Source organism: Bufo gargarizans, chromosome 5, assembly GCF_014858855.1.
Source record: "Bufo gargarizans isolate SCDJY-AF-19 chromosome 5, ASM1485885v1, whole genome shotgun sequence".
In the NCBI taxonomy this organism is placed as follows: Eukaryota; Metazoa; Chordata; class Amphibia; order Anura; family Bufonidae; genus Bufo; species Bufo gargarizans.
Genome location: NC_058084.1, coordinates 363158243 through 363181695, shown reverse-complemented (window position 1 = coordinate 363181695; position 23453 = coordinate 363158243).

Sequence of the window (23453 nt, the reverse complement as noted above, 5' to 3'; positions counted from 1 at the left end):
TTGGCGGACACTAAATGAATTGACCAGCCACAGCAATAACCGCAGATTTAGCTGAATATAAATTTTAGGCCTATTATTTAGGCGCTGGGTGACAGGTATACGTTTACGGACAGAATTAAACTTGGAAATGCATGGCAGCGTGTGAAGTTATTGAGGATAACACTATCCGCACCTTCAATCTAATATACCCTTTTATGGATCGATTTAAACTTGGCCTAATACAGCAGAAACCACTGATTTAGGGAATTGCTAAGTTGGGAATTGTATTTCAACCCAGAAAAAAAACTGTGCTTTGGCGGACACTAAATGAATTGACCAGCCACAGCAATAACCACAGATTTAGCTGAATATGAATTTTAGGCCTATTATTTAGGCGCTGGGTGACAGGTATACATTTACGGACAGAATTAAACTTGGAAATGCACGGTAGCGTGTGAAGTTATTGAGTATGACACTATCCGCACCTTCAATCTAATATACCCTTTTATGGATCGATTTAAACTTGGCCTGATGCAGCAGAAACCACTGATTTAGGGAATTGCTAAGTTGGGAATTGTATTTCAACCCAGAAAAAAAATATATCCTTTGCCAGACAGCAGACAGTATTACAATTGGCTAGCCACAGCTGAAACACCAGATTTAGGGTACTGCTATTTTGGCAATTGTATTTCACCCCTCAATAAAATAGCAAGCACAGCCAAGCCCCTGATGTAGGATATAGCAAAAAAAAAAAAACCACTATTGATGGTTAAATGGACTTGGTGGCAGCTTGTGCTGGCGCACCACAAGACATTAAATGGCCGCTGATCACCCCAGAAAAAAGTGACCGAAAAACGCTCTGGGCAGCCTAAAAACAGTTAGCAATTGAATAGCAGAAGATGAATGATTCACAGCTGTAGATCGATCACTTCATTAAGTGTTTTTGCTGAGTAAATCCCTGTCTAGTGCCTAATCTCGCCCTAACAGCAGCAGCTGCATCCTCTCCCTACACTGTTCAGAGCAGAGTGACGTGCGGCGCTACGTGACTCCAGCTTAAATAGAGGCTGGGTCACATGCTGCACTGATTAATCACAGCCATGCCAATAGTAGGCATGGCTGTGATGGCCTCTTGGGGCAAGTAGTATGACTCTTGTTGATTGGCTGCTTTGCAGCCTTTCAAAAAGCGCCAAGAAAGCAACAAACACCGAACCCGAACCCAGACTGTTACGAAAATATTCGGGTTCGGGTCCGTGTCACGGACACCCCAAAATTCCTTCTGGCCCATTCCCCTTGGGCTGGGTCAACCCATTTTCCTCCCCACCCACAAGCGGACACCCAGCGCACCATAGTGCAGTGGTATTACTGCTCCTACAACTTAGATGGGTGTATGTCCCCTCCTCGGCCCTGGAGTGTGATACATATTCTCTTTCCCAGCTCTTTAGGAGCTCATTCTATAGGATTGTACTGTTTTTGTTTTTACTTGATTTACGCTGTTTACTAACTTTTCTTTTTCATGTCTACTATTCATGTAGTCACTTGTAATGTTCACGGCTTGAATTCTCCAGAGAAGAGGTCTAGAATCTTTCAACATCTAAGATCTTTAAGCGCAGACATCGCGATCTTGCAAGAGACTCACTTCAATCACGGTAAAATTCCCGCATTTTCACACACCAGCTACTCACTATGGTTCCATTCCTGCCACAACACATCCAAGATTAGAGGAGTGTCTATTTCCTTTAAAAAATCGGTTCCCTTCACGTTGCCCTCCAGCATATCTGACCCAGAGGGCAGATTTCTGTTTCTAAAAGGCACAATCGCCAATATGGTAGTCTCCATTGCAGGCTTATATGCCCCGAACAGTAACCAAGTTAGTGGGGATCCTAAGACAATTCGACTTGTTCATAGAGGGCCTTTGCATAGTAGGTGGAGACTTTAATGTCGCTATCGAGCCCCATTTAGATTCTTCTTCTCTCAAGTCTCATATGTCCTTCAGGAAACTTAGATCTGTGAAAATGGCTCTCCAGACACTGGGAGTGAGATATGCTTGGTGCGCCATATATCCCTCACATCATGACTATACCGTATTTCTCCACTCCCCACAACTCCTACCAAAGACTGGACTATATATTCTCCACCCCTCACTTACACCAGGTGTCTTTTATTGGGCAAATCACAGTTTCGGACCATGCACCAGTCCTAGTCGGGCTGAAGATCCACATGCTCCCTAAACGCACATACACTTAGAGGTTGAACGAACAAACTCCTCAATAATGAGGTCTATAAACAAAGGATCTTGAAGGTTCTCACCTCTTAGTTCTCTGAAAACACATACGACTCTTTCTCCCCAACCATACTCTGGGAGGCCCATAAGGCTGTGATTCAAGGTGAATTTATCTCCTTAGGGATTTGCTCTGGTAGGCAGGGTAAGCGGACGCAATACAGAGGCAAGACCACGGTTGAAAAGCAAAAGTTCAGTGTTTATTCACACAAAAAGGCAGAAAATAAAAACAATACTTTGCAGGGTCCTGGTGTTAATTCACACAGCAAGAGTCCTGGTGTTAATTCACACAGCAAGAGTCCTGGTGTTAATTCACACAGCAAGAGTCCTGGTGTTAATTCACACAGCAAGAGTCCACAGAACATAACATGTCACCTGGCATTCCACAGCAGGCTTTAGGGCGCCTGACTCCCAGCAGGCGGCTCTCATGCAGCTCTCAGCCTTGCAGTACGGCAGAACGCCTCAGCTCCCAAAGACAGAGCTTCCACAGCTCCACTATCACCTGGAGGATCATTCCACCCCCAGCTGAGCTGCTGGCTGGGTTTTTAAATCCCAGCCCAAAACATGGCCTGGAACATGGGGAACAGCCACCCACCCTGCTCTTTGGCTGCTCCCAATAAGAACCGGCCCGGATCGGCTTTACAGCCACACTAAGAAAAAACGGTGTCAGTGAGCACTAGCTGCCGCTGACACACAAAATTACCAGTTCCTATCTCACCGAGGCCAGGAACCTCGGTGACACATACCTTCCATCAATGACGGACCCTTGCGCCTTCCTACACTCCATAGGCACTCATGCTAAATCCTGCCAGACCAAGGACGTTGATTCTGATTTAGCCAGTGCTAAAATAAGGCATACCAAGTGGCTGCCTTAGGGCGCAGAGACAGGGGTGGGCGGAAAAAAATTAAACTTTTTTATATATATTTTTTTAAATACCCTGTATTTTTCGCCCCTGGGTCTTATGGGGCGAATACTAATGAAGCGCTTCCATTTTAGAAGAGCTTCATTAGTACCGGAGGACCGGGAAGCAGTGAAGGATCTGTACTCACCCCTTCCTGGTCCTCCGCTCGGCTGTGTGCTGTAAAGGGCTGCGCACCATGTGACCTCACTGTGCGCAGCCTTCACAGCTGACAGCCGAGAATCAGGAAGAAGAGAGAGAGCACTGGTGGTGAGGAGCGGCGGCGTCCAGGAGCAAGTGAGGTAAGTTTATTATTTGCGCTGATGGCTAACATGGGGGGGGCATGATGGCGTACATGATGGCTGACATGATGGCTGACATGGGGGCATGATGGCTGACATGGGGGCATGATGGCTGACATGAAGGCATGATGGCTGACATGGGGCATAATGGCTGACATGGGAGCATGATGGCTGAGTCTGACATGGGGGCATGATGGCTGACATGAGGGCTGATGGCTGACATGGGGGCATTATGGCTGACATGAGGGCATGATGGCTGACATGAGGGCATGATAGCTGACATGGGGGCATGATGGCTGACATGGGGGGCTGATCTGAGGCATTGGGGGTCTGATCTGAGGTCTGATTAACATTGGGGGTCTGATTGCTGGGCTGATCCGAGGTGCAATGGAAAATATTTTTTTCTTATTATCCTCCTCTAAAACCTAGGCACGTCTTATGGGCCGGTGCATCTTAGAGGGCTAAAAATACGGTCCTCAAACCAGCGATTGTCTGAAGCAGAGAGAAGATACCAGGACCACACAGAGGAGAAGCCAGCTGATGCAGACGGGACCAGGGCCAGGTGAGCTGCGAGGGGGTGGGGCCAAAATGTAGCTTCGCTTGTGTTGGCAAAAATCCTTGCACCGGCCCTGCTTATGTCAGATATTGCTAGGCTAGAGAGGTCTCATAAACAATCCTTGGCTTCTTCGATCCTAACTGATCTTACCAAATTGCGAAAGCAGTTAAAACAGCTATAGAATCCGAAAGCACAGGTTCTCAGCACAGGTTCTATCAACATGGCTAAATTTATGGCCTTGCTAGCCAAATGCAGACAAGAACAATTACAAAATAGGGATTAAGGTTTTCCATATACCTGCATCCACAAAATTACTGCTTGAGGGTGATATACCAGCTTCAACTAACAACTGATTTAGGCCTGCCATATATCAGCTTCCACAAAATAGTGATAGAGGTTTTCCATATACCTGCATCCACAAAATTACTGCTTGAGGGTGATATACCAGCTTCAACTAACAACTGGTTGAGGCCTGCCATATATCAGCTTCCACAAAATAGTGATAGAGGTTTTCCATATACCTGCATCCACATAATTACTGCTTGAGGTTGATATACCAGCTTCAACTAACAACTGATTGAGGCCTGTCATATATCAGCTTCCACAAATACTGCTCTTCTCTAGGGACTTTTTATCAGGGTCATTTTGAAAATGAATTTAGGTAGGTCAATCAGGCTAGGCAAGGGGCTGATATTAAATAAAACTTCACTTTTAATATATATACATGTATATACAGTGTATATGAGGGTAAAAAGGCCCCTACAGACAAACAGACATACAAATGATGGTTATATAGGAGCTCAATTGGTCATGGGTGTAAGGAACGTATAGAGCTTCCACAGGACCATCAAAAATGAGATGAATGCCCACACCTTGCACAACACAATAAGGCACTAAGCTAATGGTCCCAAATGGGAAAACATGACAGTGTGGGCATCCATAGTGGACTGGCGGGTGACTAGAGCTGAGATAGAGAATAAAAGGCGATGGTGGTATAGTGTGTACACTCACCCTAATAAGACCCTACTTGGCCTAGTACACCCTATAGGCAAATCATTGGAACGGGGTCCAAAAAACCCTGCAAGGGGTGGCCCCGACTGGAACAAGGCCCTACCCTGGACGCCCGGTTAAGGCCCTAACAGCGACTGTAAGGATCATGTGCCAGATATGGGGATGAAACAAAAAGTTATAAGCTAGATAGCCTGTAATATTATTACAATCCAGAAATACATCCAGGCCCCTCTTGAACTCTTTTAGTGAATTCACCATCACTACCTCCTCAGGCAGAGAGTTCCATAGTCTCACTGCTCTTACTGTAAAGAATCCTTTTCTATATTTGTGTACAAACCTTCTTTCCTCCAGACGCAGAGGATGTCCCCTCGTCACAGTCACAGTCCTGGGGATAAATAGATGATGGGAAAATCTCTGTACTGACCCCTGATATATTTATACATAGTTATTAGATCTCCCCTTAGTCGTCTTTTTTCTAAACTGACTAACCCTAATTTTGATAATCTTTCAGGGTACTGTAGTCCCCCCATTCCAGTTATTACTTTAGTTTCCCTCCTCTGAACCCTCTCCAGCTCTGCTATGTCTGCCTTGTTCACAGGAGCCCAGAACTGTACACGTTACTCCATGTGTGGTCTGACTAGTGATTTGTAAAATGGTAGGACTATGTTCTCATCACAGGCATCTATGCCCCTTTTAATGCAAACCATTATCTTATTGGCCTTGGCAGCAGCTGCCTGACACTGGTTTCTACAGCTTAGTTTGCTGTTCACTAAAATTCCTAGGTCCTAGGTTTCCATGTCAGTGTTAGGCCTCTTGCACAAGACCGTAGGGCTTTTTCAGTATTTTGCGGTCCGCAAAAAACAGATCCGCAAAAAATATGGATGATTTTTTGCGAACTGAACAGCTGGCCCCTGATAGGACAGTACTATCCTTGTCCGTTATGTTGACAATAATAGGACATGTTCTATCTTTGAACAGAATGGAAATACGGAAACGGAAGGCATACGGAGTACCTTCCGTTTTTTTTGCGGATCAATTGAAATTAATGGTTCCGTATACGGTCCATATACGTAACACAAAAAACGGAAGGAAACGGAAAAAAAAAAAACGTTTGTGTGCAAGAGGCCCAGTGTTTTACCATTTAGTATGTGCAGGTGACTTGCATTATTCCTTCCCATGTGCATAACCTTACATTTGTCAGTGCTAAACCTCATCTGCCACTTCTCTGCCCAAGCCTTTAATATGATCCCTCTTTAGCAGAATACTGTCCTCTTCCGTGTTTTATTACTTTACACAGTTTAGTGTCATCTGCAAAAATTTATATTTTACTGTACAAGCTTTCTACAAGATCATTAGAGGGAGTCTTTCATCCAAAATCACCATTATAGAACACTAACATCATGATCTCCTTTACATTCCCCATATTAGAATGCTACCTTCCATATTGCTTTCCATTGACGATTTTCTCAGAAAAACACATTTATTCAAAATGTTAATTAGCTTCTATAGGTCCCCAGGGGCGGCGTTCATGCGGCCGGTGCCTAGGCCCCTCAGCGCTTTTTATACGAAACCTCTCCCCTTTCACCCCTCTGGACCGCCCTAGGTTCTTCTGATTATGTCCTCCTCTTAGTGAGAAATCCAGCACCAATGCCGTTCAACAGATTCGCTACGCCTGCGCACTTCATTCCCCATTATGAGCAGAGGCACAAGAGCGCATGTGCCGGCCCGTACATCCCGATCTAGCCGGCTTTTTGCCTATGCCCATAATGGGAAATTAAGTGCGCAGGCACAGCGAATCTGTTGAACAGCACTGGCGCTGGATTTCTCACTAAGAGGAGGACATAATCAGAAAAACCTAGGGCGGGCCAGAGGGGCGAAAGGGGAGGGTTTTCGTATGAAAAGCGAACAGGGGCCTGGGCACCGTCCGCGTGAACTCCGCCCCTGGGCACCTTCAGAAGCTAATTAACATATTGAATAAAAGTGTTTTTTTGAGAAAATCGGCGATAGACAGCAATATGGAAGGTAGCATTCTTGTAAATTGAAGGTAGCATTCTTGTAAATTGAATTTTATACATTTTTTATAATCAATGAAAACCAAAACTAATTTTCAAATTGTATACTTTCTGTTTTTAATCATGGATTCAAACATACAAAAAAAAATTCCTGCATGCTACATCCATCGACAATGATAACATGGTTATGTAGAAATATGTAAAATTTAACAATCCAACATCTAAAGTAAAAAAAAATTGGAGAGATATGGAAAGTGGGACCCAAAGAGTATTTCTGCACAGGTTTTGATTCTATATTCTAACTCTCACTAGGAGAGCATTAAATAAATTTGGAGGTAATGAAGTGCGGAGTTCCCCTCTCTGCGTAGGTGTGATTAAAATCTTTATTCGTTCGCTTCATGGAGGGTGAAGTACACACTCCTCCATAGGAATAGTGTAGCAATCAAAGTACTTAATAAAGCAATCCTGTGTTGCATAAGGCAATAAACTTTTTGTATAATTATATGAGTCCCTTCATCTTCTCAATAAGTACTCATATGTCAAAAATCGGATAGGGGCCCACTTTCCAGTCAAAGGAAAGGAACAAAAAAACTAGAAAAGAGGAAAAAATAAAATAAAGGGGGGGGGGGGGGGGGGAGAACAGAACAAGGAATAACATTGTCACGTCCTTGATATGGGAAATGGTGATCCTGATGTTAGTGTTCTATAATGGTGATTTTAGGTGAAATACTCCCTTTAATAAATATATTGAAGAGAATATGGCCCAATACTGACCCCTGAGATACTCCACTAGTGACAGTGACCCAATCTGAGTGTGTACCATTAACCCCTTAGTCACCAGCCTGTTTTGGGCCTTACTGAACAAGCGATTTTTTTCTTTTTTTCATTGTCGCATTCCAAGAGCAATACATTTTTTCCGTCTATAAAGCTTTATGAGGGCTTGTTTTTTGCGGGACAAGTTGTAGTTTTTAATGGCGCCATTTTGGGCTACACATAACTTTCTGATTAACTTTTATTAACTCTTTCTGGGAGGGAGATGGAAAAAGCAGCAATACTGCCACTGCGTTTTTACGTTATAAAGTTTATGACGTTATTTTTTTGTATAAATAACATAATATCTTTATTCTCTGGGTCAATACGATTACATTGATACCAAATACATATATAATGTTTTCCGTTTTACTACTTCTTTTCAATAAACTCCTTTTTTCAAAAGAAAAAAATGTTTTTGCATTGCTGTTTTACAAAACCCATAACTTTTTTATTTTTCTTTATATGGAGTTGTGTAAGGGCTTGTTTGACGTATGGGTGGTCACTAAGGGGTTAATAACCACTGTGGGGATTCACTCTGGTAGGCAGGTTAGCGGACTCAGTATCCGATATGGATCATGATTGCTGGATCCTCTCCAGCCCCTCCCAATAATCTGTCAACCCGATCCGCAATGTGTTGAACTTGAGCGCCAGGAAGACAACACATTGTTCGACGATCCCGATCTTTGTGACAGATCTCCCTATCTTTACCCCTAATAATGGAGTCTCCCACTACCAGCACATGTCTGGCCTGCCCTGCTCTCCTGGTCCCCTGCTTACTGGAGCTGAAATTACCCTGACTGGCAGAAGAAGTGTCCGGCTGCAGCAGTGCTCTACTTGAACTGACATTCCCCTCATCTGCCAACCTTGCAAACTTGTTGGGGTGTGTCAGATCACAGCTAGCCTCCTTGGCACTCTTCCCTCTACCCCACTTTCTGTTACCCAGCTACCTACCTCACTTTCCTGAGCCTCCTCGCTACCACTGTAGTGTCCCACTAGGTAAGGAGTGGGCACTACACAAGGGTCAATTGGGTAGCGTGTACTTCTACTCACAAGGGACAGTGATATTGTATGGATCTATGCATCTAATGTCATTTACTGTGTGTTTTACATGCAATGTTTTCCCTGTTATATGCTTTGCAGGCCTAGTGGGGTGTAATTTGGCATTCCAGACACTAGAGGGAGATAGGGAGCCCCTAGTATAAATGTCCAGGCCCAGACAGGGAGTGGTTAGGTCATAGTCAGGAGTCTGTGGAGACAGAAGTGAGAAGGCACCAGCCCAGGATATGCTGAGGGCCTCCTCCTGACATGCAGCTGGACAGTCCTGGTTTCTAGCTGTACCAAGGGGGCTAGATGAAGTACAGCCTGCTTGGAGACCGTAGTTCATTCCAGGGGACTAGAGGAGTTACCTCGTCAGCCTGAAGCACCTGAGGCTAAGGATAGCTCAGTTGAGATACCCCAGTAGCAGGACAGAACCTCCTGGGAGAAACCCACAGTTCTTCACCAGACAAGTCAGGAGATTACAAGCAAAGATAAGTAACACTGATGGGCAGATGCATTAGAAAGCAAAGCAAGGATTTAATACGAGAGGAAGATATATATTTTACCAAGGATTTAAGCCACCATTTAGGCATCCGGGCCTTGGGATAGAAAACCAGACAGGAGTTCTAGAAAGAACAGTGTACGCTATTTCTGAGGAAAGGTACAACCTGATTCTGAGTGCATTATGGATTTACCCTCTGAGTATCTTGCATAACCAATACCTGCCATCTTGTGGAATAAGCCTGCTTGTAAAGCTGTGATCTAAGAGACTGTATTACCATCTGTATGTACAAAGTTGGACTGTTAAGTAAAGCAACGTTTGGTTCACTATGCCACCTGTGTACCTCACTTATTCCAACTATCAACCGGTGTGCCACCGTCAAAGGCACTGGCGTCACGAACCTTAAAGGGACCTTGCCCCAGGCACTCAAAATACCCGTAACATCCAGGGCACCTCATCCACCATCAGGCCTGGTCCCTACATACAGAGTGTGCCCCAGAGGAACCGTGTCTACCTCTCCTTCACTGCCACATGCCTGCCCAGGGTTCTGCAATACACGGAGCGACCCTCGATTGCCCATAACCGTGACCTCACTTCTCTATACCCTGCAGGTCTGGCGTGTTGCACCACCCTCCCCAACATCTACCCCATAGAGTGCTTGCTCAGTGAGCAGCAAACTCCTTTCCAAATTGTCTACCCTTCTCAGTGTTGAAGCTCGTCTGATTAGATACACGATGTGCGGTTCCAAACAGGCAAGTTGCACACATTTTGAACAAAGATATGCACCATCAAATGGCTGTTCCAGGACTGCATACATTAGACAAGATGTGCACTGGACTGCAATGTCAATAATGGAACACACACTAAATGGGGATTAAGCAAGAAAAGAGAAAAAATACACTATAGTGCAGTGATAAGAATCAAACTTACTGTATCCCCTCCAAAAGTCCGTTAATCTCAAGTCACGTAAACTTAAGTAACACACTTAATATAAACACACACTGGAAATAAAACACGCGAACGCTCACAAACTCACGTTGTTTGTCTGCTTGGGAGGAGAGGTGAGTACAGGCAGTGCTCCCAGCAACTCACTCCCTGCACCTACTGTACTGCATACTAGTTACCACTTTCATGCATCTTATAAAGCGAAAAATACAGTAATTGGTGCTCCCCTGGCTTAGGTGCCCAGTTACAGTTGCGACTGCTGTAACTCCAATAGCTACACCACTTATAGTAATCCATAGGCACCCCAAGATTACATCACCATTTGCTGTTCGGCTGACAGGAAGAGCCACCCTCTTCTGCCACATACATTAGATACAAGTACATACAAGGGGTCAAACTGCCAGGATTGAAGTTACTGTATATTCAATTCCACAGCTGCACCAATATCATAGCTGTGTATAAAATCTGAGTATGCCACTGATCTTGTGGGCACAATGCCAGTGCCCAGGCGAATACTGAAATGTACTGTATATACTTGTATCCATCTATCTATCCAAAATGTATGATTGTATTGTGTAAAATTGGCAAATACAGTAAGCTTACAAGTCATTTTTGGCTTGTAAAATAAGTAACCCACATTTACAAACAACATGTCTTGCATACTCTTCTGAAGCAAGTCAGGGTTTCAAGAAGATGATAAATACACGTTTGCATAGTGCAATAATTAACGTGAGGGGGGTTGACAGGCAGTAGCAGGCAAATTCACCTAGGGCACAGTGAGCAATATTATTTTAACTTTGATTTATTTCAGTTGGGTGTTTGACTTTGTTAGTATTACACTAGATGACATCACTTTGTCATATTGAAAACTTCTTTTTTTCCACTGTTTTGCATTCTTCACTGGTTTTATTGGAGAAGTCTATATGATAACATTTGGGTACAAGGCACATTACATTCCTACATGTAACTGAAGTGAAAAATAAATATTAAATTACAAAAATGAATTGCCGGCGTGTCTGTGCTATAAAAAGTCAACGGTTATAATACATAATTGGAGCCAGGGGCGTAGCTAGAAATGCATGGGCCCCATAGCAAAATATTTTTCTGGGCCCCCCCAGCCCCCACATATCTATCGGGCCTCCCACCACCCCTTCCAGAGCTCCCACCCAAACACCCATCCTAGATCTCCCACCGCCATGAGCATATGCAATGAGCAGGACACTAGTACAATGCAGTGGGTCAGGGTAGATTTGTGTATAAGTCTATAGTAGTTTGTGACGCCAATTGCAGCTTGCGCAGGTACTGTAGCAGGGCCCTTTGAGATGTAATAACTCACGTACCACTGGAGGAATGCCAGAGGTGGATAATGTCTCTGTATAGCAGATATAGTAGTGTCAACGGTGTCTCCTACCTTGGTACGGCTGGACTCCTGGATCCTGGCTCACTGGCAATAAATTGAGTGTTGTTAATAGGAGTAATTGAGGAATTAATTACAAACCGGATTCCAAAAAAGTTGGGACACTATACAAATCGTGAATAAAAACAGAATGCAATGATGTGGAGGTGCCAACGTCTAATATTTTATTCAGAATAGAACATAAATCACGGAACAAAAGTTTAAACTGAGAAAATGTACCATTTTAAGGGGAAAATATGTTGCATCAGAATTTCATGGTGTCAACAAATCCCCAAAAAGTTGTGACAAGGCCATTTTCACCACTGTGTGGAATCTCCCCTTCTTCTTACAACACTCAACATACGTCTGGGGACCGAGGAGACCAGTTTCTCAAGTTTAGAAATAGGAATGCTCTCCCATTCTTGTCTAATACAGGCCTCTAACTGTTCAATCGTCTTGGGCCTTCTTTGTTGCACCTTCCTCTTTATGCTGTGCCAAATGTTCTCTATAGGTGAAAGATCTGGACTGCAGACTGGCCATTTCACTACCCGGATCCTTCTCCTACGCAGCCATGATGTTGTGATTGATGCAGAATGTGGTCTGGCATTATCTTGTTGAAAAATGCAGGGTCTTCCCTGAAAGAGATGACGTCTGGATGGGAGCATATGTTGTTCTAGAACCTGAATATATTTTTCTGCATTGATGGTGCCTTTCCAGACATGCAAGCTGCCCATGCCACATGCACTCATTCAACCCCATACCATCAGAGATGCAGGCTTCTGAACTGAGCGTTGATAACAACTTGGGTTGTCCTTGTCCTCTTTGGTCCGGATGACATGGCGTCTCAGATTTCCAAAAATAACTTTGAATCGTGACTCGTCTGACCACAGAACAGTCTTCCCTTTTGCCACACTCCATTTTAAATAATCCCTGGCCAAGTGAAAACGCCTGAGCTTGTGGATCTTGCTTAGAAATGGCTTCTTCTTTGCACTGTAGAGTTTCAGCTGGCAACGGTGGATGGCACGGTGGATTGTGTTCACTGACAATGGTTTCTGGAAGTATTCCTGAGCCCATTCTGTGATTTCCTTTACAGTAGCATTCCTGTTTGTGGTGCAGTGTCGTTTAAGGGCCCGGAGATCACGGGCATCCAGTATGGTTTTACGGCCTTGACCCTTACGAACAGAGATTGTTCCAGATTCTCTAAATCTTCGGATGATGTTATGCACAGTTGATGATGATAGATGCAAAGTCTTTGCAATTTTTCGCTGGGTAACACCTTTCTGATATTGCTACACTATCTTTCTGCGCAACATTGTGGGAATTGGTGATCCTCTACCCATCTTGGCTTCTGAGAGACACTGCCACTCTAAGAAGCTCTTTTTATACCCAATCATGTTGCCAATTGACCTAATTAGTGTTAATTGGTCTTCCAGCTCTTCGTTATGCTCAAATTTACTTTTTCCAGCCTCTTATTGCTACTTGTCCCAACTTTTTGGGGATTTGTTGACACCGTGAAATTTTGAATCAACGTATTTTTTCTATAAAATGATACATTTACTCGGATTAAACGTTTGATCTGTCATCTACGTTCTATTACAAATAAAATATTGACATTTGCCATCTCCACATCATTGCATTCAGTTTTTATTCACGATTTGTATAGTGTCCCAACTTTTTGGGAATCCGTTTTGTAGATCCAAACAGGTAATATGATCCAACTTGTCTTTACTTAATGGTTGCAGCATAAATCCATATGAATACAGCAATAGTCTTTAGGTCCCAGCAGGTATTGGCAATGTATGGCAGGGGTTAATGCCTCTTCTGCTTCTATACTATATGCCTGGAGAATCTGTCAGGTATCTATATTCTGCTCGGTCTGTCTTCTGCTTGTAATGGTCCTGACTAGCTGAGGAGGAATTTGGCTTCTCCTAGACTCTGGATTTGTACTCACAGCTTGGCTCACAGGGGATGCTTCTTCCTGGAGGCTGGAGATGGCTGCTGTTCTTGTCAACCAGCTGAGGCTGGTGGCTCAGGCTGGGAAGGGTGATCTTTACCTCAGCAAAGGCTCGATCCTGTCTTGGGATCCCTGTTTCTGGGAGTTCCTACTCACACAGCCTTCCCCTAGCCGGGGTGGCTGGTACACTGACTAGAACTTTCTTTCCTCCCCATGAGGCAGGAAGTGGGAACATTCCACACTTCCTCAAAGGGGGGGGGGGGGGGGAGCTAGATTGGAATAAACTATTCCAGTCTAGATATGCTAAACTGATACTAAACACATTGCTGCCACCTGCTGGTGTACATGGAAATTACAGCAATTATATGAAACAGGCATGGAAAATACATATAATGATACAAATGCACAGTTAACTTACACAAGATGACAATACATTTACACCTAACATATTGTAGCAGGGAAACAGAATTTTAGTGACATACTTCAGGATGCTACACATAGAAAAGTCTGAGGGTCTGGAGTTGTCACATCTGGTCTGGCACCTACCAATAAGGCCCCATTCACACGTCTGCAATTCTGTTCTGCATTTTGCAGAATGGAATTGCGGACCCATTCATTTCTATGGGGCCGCACGATGTGCAGCCTGGACACGGAGTTGCGGACCTGCACTTCCAGGTCCGCAATTCCGTTCCCGAAAAAAAAATAGAACATGTCCTACTCTTGTCCGCATCTGCGGACAAAAGTAGGCATATTCTATGCAGTGTCGGCAATGTGCGGTCCGCAAATTACAGATCGCACATTACCGATGTCAGTGTTTTGCGGATCCACGGGCCCGTGGATCTGCAAAACACTTATGGATGTGTGAATGGGGCCTTACCATGCGTCTTAAGTTAGATGAGAGAGAAAAGTCAGTCCCATCAGACTCCCAGTGCAGACTAGCCTGGTGCCTGCCACAGTGGTGCCTCTGCCACCACCAGACCACCAGCCCTGAGCCCGCCCACAGTGGAACTGGAACCGTCTACTGCGAGTACAGAAACCTTCAATAAGGAGCAGAACTTAGGATAGTTTCACACTTGCGGCAGGATGCATCCGACAGGCTGTTCAGCCTGTTGGATCCATCCTGGTGCTATTTTGCCTTGCCACCACTCCATCCCTATTGACTATAATGGGAACGGGGACGGAGCTCCGATGCAGCGCGGCAGTGTGCGGTGAAAGGGTGGTGGCCGAAAAGTACTGCAAGTCCGAATTTTTCGTCCTGTGGCCTCTCACCGTGCAGTGCCGTGCTGCGCAGGAGCTCCGCCCCATCCCCAATATAGTCAATGGGGACGGAGCAGCGGTCCAGAGAAATAGCGGCAGGACGGATCCGAAAGGCTGAACAGCCTGCCGGATCCGTCCTGCCGCAAGTGTAAAAGTACCCTTAGTCTGTCATATAAGAATGTGCCCCCAAAAAGAAGGAAGGGGCGCCCCCTTATCAATGCTGGCATCTCTTTTTAACTTCAGATCATCAGACTCTCACTTACTAATTACAGCACACACCCCTGTAGTGTCCACCATCAGACAGGGGAGGGAAGAAAAGAAACCCCAGAAATAGAGTGTCAGTCTGCCCCCCAAGTTGGGGGGCACACTCTAGTTCTGGGGTTTCTTCCCTCCCCTGTCTGATGGTGGACACTACAGGGGTGTGTGTGCTGTAAATTTGTAATTAGTGAGAGTCTGATGATCTGAATTCTGAAGTTAAAAAGAGCTGCCTGCAGACCTGCAATGATGAGGAGGGCGCCGCTTGCTTTTCTTGGGGGCCCCACTCAGCAGGCAGCTCTTTTTAACTTAAGAATTTAGATCAAGTATCTCAGAAATCATAAGTTCTCACTTCCTTAAATTCACTTTAAGTGAATCACTTACTTTTAGAGTCACAGACAGCAGGCACAGACTGGAGTGGCAGGACTGGAGACTGGAGACCAGTGGGGAGTGAGGTTCCTCTCTCTCACTCTGAGCTGCTCTGCTCAGACTGGTTTCGGCCGGGCTACCATAGAGCTTCAATTTTTTTAAAACCACACTAGAAGATGGCTTGTTGCTGACTTCACGCATTCCCCACGTCACACTGTGATACAAATCATTTAAACAGATCCTCAACAAGTTGACATCAATCACTTAAATTTACATGTAATGTTTTCTTTTGCACTACTGTATGAATTATTCACATGCTAATAAAATGTATTTGATTTGACTTTTGTAATACAAACACCAACCCCTATTCATAAGTACCTGCTGCCTGGGAAATGTATGGCTGGCACTTTCGGGCAGTCAGAGAGCGCGAATCTGACTGGCGCCAGGGCGGCCGGCGGGACCACTCCCTCCCTAGTCCCTCCACACCAGGTACACCCCCCGGCCCGGCCCCCTCCACCGCCTGAGTCCGCCTTCTCCCTCTAGTTACTAGGAATCATTCAAGGCGGTTCGGACGGGCCCCCAGTGGCGTAGGGCCCCATAGCCACTGCTATGGTTGCTATGGCGATCCCTACACCACTGATTGCAGCCCTACTTTAACAGTAGACTTAAGAGGAACATCTCCCAAATCAACATATATATGTGGACATATGGTCTTTAATTAATATACCGTATATGTAATTTTCTTCTGTGGCTCTAATACTATATGGACAAAAGTATTGGGACACCTTATACCTATAGTTTTTTTTTTTACATCCCATTCTTAGGCTACTTTCACACTGGCGTTTTGGCTTTCCGTTTGTGAGATCCGTTCAGGCCTCTCACAAGTGGTCCAAAACGGATCAGTTTGGCCCTAATGCATTTTGAATGGAAAAGGATCCGTTCAGAATGCCTGTTTGCCTCCATTCCATCTCCCTTCCGCTTTGGAGGCAGACACCAAAACATGGCTTGCAGCGTTTTTGTGTCCATCTGACAAAACGGAGCCAAACGGATCCGTTCTGACACACAATGTAAGTCGATGGGGATGGATTTGTTTTCTATGACACAATAGAAAACGGATCCGTCCTCCATTGACTTTCAATTGTGTTAAAGACAGATCCGTTTTGGCTATGTTAAAGATAATACAAATGTCTGCATCCGTTCAGAACGGATCCGTTTGTATTATCTGAACCGATACGTCTGTGCAGATCCATGACAGATCCGCACCAAACGCGAGTGTGAAAGTAGCCTTAATCCATAGGTATAAATATGGAATTGGTCCCACTTTGCAGCTAAACAGCTTCCACTCTTCTGTGAATGTTTTCTACTTGATTTTAAATTGTATCTGTGGGTCCTATCAGTGAATGACAGCTATCTCTGTATTCACAGTTATAGAAGGGAAGGCTGTCAATCACTGATAGGACCGTCTGCTTGACTTCAAAGCCCAGAATGAGCAGGAATTTAAATGAATAAAATAAAAGTTATATTAAATCTTTTCTCTTAGAACTGTACATCAATCTGCTCAGCTTTTCCTGCTCTTAAAAATGCTGTATGCAGTTTAGACACCATGTGTAATGTGACAAATTGGTGAATTTCCTCCTATGAACTGCTTCAGGTCCCTTAACAACATTTCTATTAGATTTAGGTATTTGACTTGGCCTTTCCAAAACTTTAACTTTATTCTTCTTTAATAGTGATCATCGAGCACCAAAGTATTCGGGTGTTCGGCCAGAACACGTTGCTATATTCGTGTGCTCAGCCGAGCAGTAGCACCCGAGTATAATAGAAGTCAATGGGAGACAACCAGGCACCCCCTGTTCTGAAGAGGGGAGGGTGCCTGGTCCATTGGAAAAGGGCAGAAAGTGACAGAAACACCACCGAAATGGATCGGGAACACCATGGGGATGATGTCTGGATGAATCCTGGACTCCGAGTTCGCTTCTGGGAACCATGTTGTCCAAGTTGTACGCCACTTTTATAGACTGACAAAAATACGCACAAAACCCCCCAAAAAAACAATTTTACAGGAAAAATTGTTAGGAAACATTCTTTCCTGTATATTCAATTGTATATAAAGTGCAAGTACTGCAAAAAATTACAAGCAAGAGGTACTCCGAAACAGCACAGCCTGTTGACGCTTACCCACAGAAGTGCTACACTGCTTCCAGCTAGGGACTGATGGCTGACTGCTGCTGGAGGTGGAAGTGGAGGAGGAAGCGGTGGAGGAGGAGAAGTGGGGGTTGGAGCCAGTAATATAGCTGCTGACGGAGACCCTGATGGACGTAGGGCCCGCAATCCTGGGAATGGGTAGCACCTGTGCCGTCCCAGGGTACGACTCACTCCTGGCCTCCACAACATTCACTCAGTGTGCGGTCAGGGAAATGTAGGGTCACTGGCCACCAGCACTTGTCCATTTGTCCGTGGTTAAGTGGACCTTCCCAGAAACTGCGTTGGACAGGCATGGGTGATGTTCTTGGACACATGCTGGTGTAAGGCGGGCACGGCATACCATGAAAAATAGTGGCAGCTGGGGACTGCGTACCGAGGGACGGACACCGACATCAGGCTGCGGAAGGCCTCAGTGTCCACAAGCCTAAATCGCAACATTTCAAGGGCCAGTAATTTTTAAAGTTGCGCATTTAGTGCTATGGCCTGTGGGTGGGTATTTGCACTTGCGTTCAAATGACTGTGTTATGGACATTTGGACGCTGTGCTGGGACAGGGAAGTGGATGTTGTTGCTTATGGTTCATGCGAAGGTCCAGGTGCAGGGCGAGGGGCATCCAGGCCTGTGCCTTCGACAGGGGATTAGCCAGCAGTGCGTAACACAGGGAAAGAAGAGGCAGTGGTGTGACCCGCAGACCCAGATTGTGGACCCAAGCGTTCGGCCCACTTGTTAGGGTGTTTGGATGCCATGTGGCGGATCATGCTGGTGGTGGTGAGGTTGCTAGTGTACATACCCCGACTCATTTTGGTACAGCACTGGTTGCAAACTACCACTCTTGTTGTCTGCACTTTCCTAAAAAAAGCGCCATACTGCGGAACACCTACCCCTTGGCAAGGTAGATTTGCGCATGGGGTGCTCGGTGTAACGGTTGCGGGCCTGTTTGGTGTGGGCCGACTTCTCCCTTTTGCAACCCCCACTGCCTCTTCCAGCCTGTTGAGGTGCTGCGGATCCCTCCCCCTCGCTCGGCTTTTCACCTTCCCATGTTAGGTCGGTGACCTCATCGTCAACCACCTCCTCTTTCACTTCCTGACTCTGCTCCTCCTCCTGACTTGACCTAACCACAACCTCAGTGATTGCTAACTGTGTCTCACCATCATCCACCTCGTGAACTAATGATTTCCATTCACCACCGTCATCTTCTTGAGACTGTGAAGGCTCAAGAGGTTGGGAATCACGTCACAATATCTCAGGTCCCTCTTCAAGCTTGCTGGGCGTGAAGGCCAAGTGTAATAGTGGTGCTGTAAAGAGCTTCTTGGAATATCCGAGTGTGGGATCACTCATTTGGCAAGCCTCTCCATGGTGGAAGGAAGGATGATCAGAGAGAGGATTCGGTTGACCAGACTCTTGGCTACAGAGACTGGAATTGGTGGAAAAGAGGGTGGTGCTTAACCGCCTGGAAGCATTATCTGTCCTGCGCCGCTCAGCTAAGTTGGACATGAAGCTGGGTATGGTGGATTTTTTTCTGGTGCACTGGCAGCAGGCACAGTTTCATTGCACCGAGGGCCACGGCCTTTGCGTGCACAATCAACATCACGCCCACTTCCCCGTCCCTTAGTGCTCGCTTTCTTCATATTAATGGTTTTGTCACTAAATGTGGCGCAGATTGTTTTACAGTACGCTAAAGACAGTTTTCTGATGTAGGACAGTATATGTCACAGAAACACACAGAATATGGACACTATATTAGGCCCAGTTATTTGGAATTTGCCCTAAAGAAACAGTTTTTGGATGGCGTACTGTATATGTCACACAACACCACAGAATATGGACACTATATTTTGCCCGGATATTGAAATTTGCGGTACAGACACTGTTTTCTGATGTAGTTTATATTTATATTTTTTTACTATATCTGGGCCTGACAACACACAAGGTATTGAAGTGCAGATCACACAATTCACGGATTACACCGTTGACAGCAAAAATGTGGATAGATTTTTGGAGAAATATTGTTTTATGTATTTAAAATTTTTACCTTATATCTCGGCCTGACAACCACACAAGGTATTGAAGCGCAGATTACACAATTCACAGATTACACCATTGAAAGCAAAGATGTGGATAGATCATGGGAGAAAAATCGTTTTCTGTATTTTAATTTTTTTCCCAATATCTAGGCCTGACAAACACACAAGATTTTGAAGAGCAGATCACACAATTCACGGATTACAACATTGACAGCAAAAATGTGGATAGATTTTTGGAGAAATATTGTTTTCTGTATTTAATTTTTTTTCACTATATCTAGGCTTGACAACCACCCAAGGTATTGAAGCGCAGATCACATAATTCACGGATTACACAGTTGACAGCAAAAATGTGGATTATGGGGAAAAAATATATTGTTTTCACTAATATTCTTCCTAACTCTGCCCCTGACACACAGAAGGTATTTCTGCACAGATGTCACAAGTCACTGCAGACACCTTCTGTACAGCAAAATATTCGCTATAAAAAAGTATAAAAAAAAGTATAAAAAAAAATATTTGAGTTCAACTTTGCACAATTAAATTGCTGCCACCACACACAATAGTCCTTAAAAGTTCTTTTGGGTCTGAAACGTTATTCACTGAAATATACAGTATTTTTCGCCCCATAAGATGCACTCTCCCCCCAAAAGTGGGGGGGGGGGATGCCCCTGCATCTTATGGGGCGAATGCTTCCATTTTACATTGCAGTCTGCGATGCTGCAGCATCGCAGCCTGCGATGTATGAGTGGGGAGAGAGGAGGGGCTGGAGTCCGAAATTAGGGGCAGGGTCACTGTACTCTTACACCGGGCTCACCGCAGTATTTCTAGACATTAATCCTTAACCTGTTAAAAGGTTTAACTAAAGCTGCACTCTCCCCTGTTCCCCTGTATCCGTACAGCACTTACTAACAAGCTTCCATAGCAGGCAGGGCGGACGGCAGCAGAAACATCACTCACTGACGTCGCACGCCTGCTCCTCCCATGAATGAAGCAGGCGGAGCAGGCGCGCAACATCAGTGAGTGACGTTACTGCTGCCGTCCGCTCTGCTTGCTATGGAAGCTTGTTAGTAAGTGCTGTACTGATACAGGGGAACAGGGGAGAGCACAGCTTTAGTTAAATTTATTAACAAGTTAAGGATTAATGTCTAGAAATACTGCGCTGAGCGGAGGGCCGGTGTATTGGGGGACACTGTTATGAGGGGGATCAGTGGATGAAACATAAATAGCAGTGTCATCCACAGATCCCCCCTATAACAGTACCATCCACAGATCTCTCACCCCATAACAATGCCACCCACAGATCCCCCACCCCATAGCAGTGCCATCCACAGATGCCCCTCCCCATAACAGTGTCATCCACAAATCCCCCATAACAGTGCCATCCACAGATAACCCCATAACAGTGCCATCCACAGATCCCCCATAACAGTGCCATCCACAGACCCCCATAGCAGTGCATCAGCCACAGATCCCCCATAATAGTGTCATCCACAGATCCCCCATAACAGTGCCATTCACAGATCCCCCATAACAGTGCCATCCACAGATCCCCCATAGCAGTGTCATCCACAGATCCCCATAACAGTGCCATCCACAGATCCCCCAAAACAGTGACATCCACAGATCCCCCATAACAGTGACATCCACAGATCCCCCACATTACAGTGTGTCATCCACAGATCCTCCATAATAATGTCATGCACAGACCACCATTAGTTCAAAACCAACCAAAAGCACACCTTTTGGTTAAAAAATTGTTTTTTCTTATTTTCCCCCTCAAAAACCTAGGTGCGTCTTATAGGGCGAAAAATACGCTTTTGCGATCACAATGTCCCTGCACTATCTGTCCCTTCCTAAGCGCAGCTCTCCCTGACTCGCAATAAGCCGAACCCGCGTCATCGGGTGCTATATAGCACCCGATGACGCGTTCCGGACAGTCAATCACTGTAATGCCAGCAGCCAACATGGCTACTGGCATTACAGTGAGGTCAGTATTTACCTGCACATTTTTTTTGGCTGCTTAGCGAAACGTGCGGGGAGGATACTCGAGCATGCCGCTCGAGCACATGTGGTACTCTGCCGAGTACCGCCATGTGCCGAACATAGCGATGCTCGAGCTAAACAGGTATTCGGCTGAGCATGCTCGCTCATCACTATCCTTTAACCATGCTTTAGTAAAATGATTTGTGTGCTTAGGGTTTTTGTTTTAGTGCATGACCAATATTCTCTTGTGATTCAACTCATAGACATTTTTTTTTAGAATTTGCTGGTGTAATTCAGAATTTCATCAATGATGACAAACAAGCCCAAACTGTTCTACCACCAGCACCACCACAGTGTTCAACAAATGGCATTAGGTTTTTATGCTAGAATGCAGTGTTTTCCTTTCTCCAAACATAACTTTCTCATTTAAACCAAAAACTTCTAATTTGATGTCATCCATCCTTCAAACTTTGTTCCAATAACCTTCTGGCCTATCCTGGTGATCTTTAACATACTGTAGATGGACAGCATTGTACTTTTTGGAGAGCACCAGCTTTCTTCTTGCAATTCTACAATGCACACTATTATTGTTCATGAGCACTAATACTAGCTAATGTGAGAAAGGCCTTTATAATCGTTAAGATGTTATGTTGGGTTCCTTATGGACCGTTTACACAGACCGTCAATTGAAACGATCATCACTACCCAGCATTGATAGCAACACTCATTAGCGATGATCTTGCGCTGTAAATGCACCGCCAATTACCAGATGAACAAGCAAAACACTCATTCATCAGGTAATTGTATCTTTTGTTCAGCACAAAAGATCATTGCTTCCCTGTGGCAGATCGTGCTGTGTAAACATGATCTGCTGCTGGAAAACATCAAGACAGTCAGGGGAAGAGTGATCGGTCCACCTCATACTCTGGAGGAGATCGGTGCACGTAAATGCACCAGTCTTATCTGCTAGCCATCAGCAGATTGTCGGGAAGGAACGCTTCCTTCCTGACAATCTGCTAGATCACCGTCCCGTGTTAAAGTACTATATGTGACATCAAGAACTATTTAAGAACTATTCAAGAATGCTTTTGCTATTATCTTTGTTGGTCGACCAGGTAATAAAAGTCTTAAATTTCCTTCTTTTGTACACAAAATATCAAAAATTCTAAATGGTTTACAAACTGTTAAGCACCTTGATATGTTTTGTCATGATTTCATGCATGTATAAAAATGTAAAAAAAAAGTGGTGTGTTCATAACAAGACTGCATTAAACCTTTTACTATAAGCGCCATACATGTACGGCACTGGAGCGATGGGAAAACATGGAGCTCAATCGCAGTGGGCATCATGGCCTGCAGTCTACACTGTTTCAAAAAGCAGAGACCCATGGCTAATGACCATGACTGGTAATAATGCCGATCGTGATCATTAAAGGGATTCTGTCACCTGCTTTTAGCATTTTAAGCTGGCACCATCGCTATGTTGACTAAAGTACCTTATTTCCAGCAGTCTTCTTTTTACTTATTTTCGTTTGGTAGTTTTGATAAAAAAGAGATTTTTATGTTATGCTAATTAGGGTCCAAGGTGCCCAGAGAGGCGTTTTTTTCACTCTCCGGTGCCCAGTGACGCCCCCCTGCAGTGCCCAAGAACGCCTCCTGATCATAAAAAACAC